Genomic DNA, 3,361 nt, shown 5'->3' with positions numbered 1-3,361 from the left:
CAACTTAGGGGTACTGATCTGCCTGTTGTCGACAAGGGTGGCAGGAGACCTGGCCACATGGAGGGAGAAAAGTTATGAGCAGCTGAGTTCAGGACACCACCAGTACATAGATGAGCCCATAGAACAGCCCAAGGGACAAGCACCCCCCAGTAGACAGAGATGCAGTAGCAGCAGTCTTTGAACAATCATAGAGAAAGGAGGAAATACCCTGAAGATCACTGTATCTCATCAGCAATTACTCAGGTTTCTTGTTTCCTTTTGTTTTGTTTTTACACCCCGTAGATCCATTTATGAGAGGACTCAGAAAGCTGCTGGAATGGAAGGGAGGGGACAGCATGGGTAGTACTGCTAGATGAGAAATTCTTAGATGAGAAATTCTCTAACAAAGAACAGATGAAGGGGGTATAAGAAGGGAGGAACAGCACTGTTCCGTGCCTCACCCTCTAGTTTGGAGATTTATTTATAGCCTTTTTCAATTTTCATTTTTACTGGCAGGTATTTCATGTAATGGTTAACACTGACTTGATCACCATTATAAACCTGGGATAGTGCATTGCATTAGTCCTCCTTCCCTTTTAAAAAGAGTATAAACCCATTTTAAACAAAAACATTTTGCAATAAAGAATCTTTATTCTTTTTTCTTTTTTCCCCTCTTATGAAGAAATCCAACCAAAATTAAAACAAAGCAAAGAAAGTGTACATTTTCTCTGGTCTTTTACAATTTACTGCATATCTTTAAGTTGGACTTTTCTTAACTCCTTTCATATTCTGGTACAATCAGGTATTTTTTATTTTATGCAAAACTATTTTTCCTTATTTTTTAGATAACATTGAAATTTTTAAATTTGAGGTCTTCCTCATATTTCTATATACAGGTCCCTAATATACCAGTCTTACTACTCACACTTTCCTTTGAGTTCCTAAGGATGGAGGGGGAGGATTAATAGAACACACCGAACTGATAAAAAAGTGAGTGGCCTCTTTTTTTTTCCTAGTAACAACGCAGAGTAGAACAGCATCTCCTTAGGAACAGTCATCTAGAGATAAATGTCAACCCATACCCTCAGAAGAGTAGAGAAAAGGGTACATAGTGACTTCCAGGCCAACTGGGAATACAGGGAGACCCTGTATCAAAAAGACAAAAGAAAAAAAAGCAAAACATAGATCCCCAGCACACACTTTAAAAAACTGGGCGTGGCAGTGCTCACTTAAAATCCCAGCAGTGGGAGGGTGAAGAAAGGAAGATCTCTGTGAATTGCTGTCTTGGCAGTCTAGCCAATCATTGAGCTCTGGGTTCAATGAGAGACTCTCTCTTAAAAAACAAAGTCAAGGGGTTTGGAAATTAGCTCAGTGGTAGAGCACTTGCCTAGCAAGCACAAGGCCCTGAGTGGGTCCTCAGCTCTGGGGGAAAAAAACCAAAACAGCTCTGGGGAAACAAAACCAAAATAACAAAAAAGACCAGACAAAACAAAAACAAAACCAAAATCAAGTCAACTAGCACATACAACCTCTGGGGCTACAGAGGTGGTTCAGCAATTAAGAGCACTACCTGCTCTTGCAGGTTTGATTCCCAGCACCCACATGGTGGCTAATAACCCTCCATAACGCCAAGTCTAGGAAATATGTTGTCCTCTTCTGGCCTCCTTGAACACTGCATGCACACGGTTCAGTTATATACATAACTATTGCATGCAAAACAGTTATATACATTAAATAAATAAATCCCAAGAACTTTTTAAGTGCCCCCCAAGAAAATCTCAAGTAAAAAATTGTTTCTCATATTTATTGATCATTCATATTTCTACTTCTAAGATTTGTCTGTAGTTTATTGCTGTACATTTTTCCATTGAAGTTCCAAAGTGATTTTTTTAATTGATTTAAAATGCTACACGCATTATTGATTAAACTGTAACACACCTTTTGTCAAGTATCTTGAAAGAACTTTATAGTTTGTAATTTACTTTTCAATCTTTGACAGCTTCTGTCTAAGGGACTTGAATTTTTTGTTGTTTTGTTTTGTTTTGTTTTGTTTTGTTTTTTGGTCTTTTTGAGACAGGGTCTCCCTGTAGCTCCAGTTGTCCTGGAACTCACTATATAGACCAGGCTGGCCTCAAACTCACAGAGATCCACCTGCCTCTGCCTCAAGGGACTTGAATTTTTCATGTAGTTAAGTCTTTGGTTTTGATTCCTTTGTGATTTAATCCATTGATTTTGTACTTAGACATTCTTCCTTCTGCTCAGGAACAGGTAAATTCTTCTAGTTTTTCAGTCAGCACCTTGACAAATATTGATTTTGTGTCAGATACATGCTTTAATATTTGTCTTACATTAAATGTTTTTCAATTTTAGCATGAGGAATCAATTTTAAGGCTGGGGAGATGGCTCCATGAGTAAAAATGCTAGCCTTGAAAGCTTGATGACTGGAGTGAAAAAAAAAAAAAATCCAGTAGTAAGGACGCCCAATGCAGTGGTGCACAGCTATAGCCCCTTCACTCCTGTGGCAAGATGGGAGGTAGAGACCAGAGAATTGTAATTGCCAATTAGCATGTGCCAATTAGCCTGGAGCACACAGCAGAGCAGCAGAGACAAGGAAGACCCCTGCCTCAACAAGGTGGGAAGTGAGAAAAGACTCCCAAATGTTATTCTTTGACCTTCACACATTAAAAACCTACACTCATACACACCTACAAACACACATACAATAAATAAATAAAACTAATAAAATGTTATGAAATTACCAAAAAGGAATTAATTTTAGTATGTTTGTACATTGATAATTTTACAAGTTTTCACAACAAAACAAACAATTGGACAATGTTTCTTTTGTGCACTGACATGTAATGCCAACTTTTAAAACTGCATAATTTTTGTAAAGAATAGTACCTATTTAAGCCTATGTATTCTATTATAAAGATATGTTTAAATTTTTCTACTACTACCATTCTGTTATAAGGGTTGTTTTAATGTCTTTTAGTCATGGTATGGAAAGTCTATGTATCAAGACTCTTGCATGCAGGTAGCAAAGATTCATTCAAGTTACTTTAACTGAAATGGAGAAAACCTATGAACCAATCAGCTGTGCTCAGAGGTATACATTTGAATCCTTTGAGCTTGTTGTTCACCCCTTTTTCATCAATGTCCTTTTTATTTAGTTAGTTTTTATTTTTATTTATGTGTATATGTGAGTGTGTCTGTCTATATGTGTGTGTGTGGAGGCTAGGGGAGAATCGGATCCTAGAGCTGGAGTTATAGGCACTATTAAGCTGCCTGATGTGAGTGCTGGGAACCAAGCTCTGGTCTTCTGGAAGAACAAGAAGTATGCTTAACTAGGGAGCCATCTCTCAAAGCCCACAGCTGGTTT

The 3,361-nt window shown here is 37.8% G+C and overlaps 1 long non-coding RNA gene across 1 annotated transcript in view; it reads right to left on the bottom strand.

Annotated features, from left to right (window-relative positions):
- Positions 1 to 224: 224 nt before the first annotated feature.
- Positions 225 to 3,361, bottom strand: part of LOC115072430 — a 25,233-nt gene continuing 22,096 nt past the window's right edge. The window contains exon 3 of the long non-coding RNA XR_003851491.1: positions 225 to 311. This is a non-coding gene — a long non-coding RNA (uncharacterized LOC115072430). The remainder of the gene's footprint in view (positions 312 to 3,361) is intronic.

This window comes from Nannospalax galili, unplaced genomic scaffold (genome assembly GCF_000622305.1).
Source record: "Nannospalax galili isolate Female #2095 unplaced genomic scaffold, S.galili_v1.0 scaffold1082, whole genome shotgun sequence".
NCBI lineage: Eukaryota > Metazoa > Chordata > Mammalia > Rodentia > Spalacidae > Nannospalax > Nannospalax galili.
The sequence above is the reverse complement of the archived record's forward strand: the minus strand, read 5'-3'. Positions and strand labels throughout refer to the sequence as shown.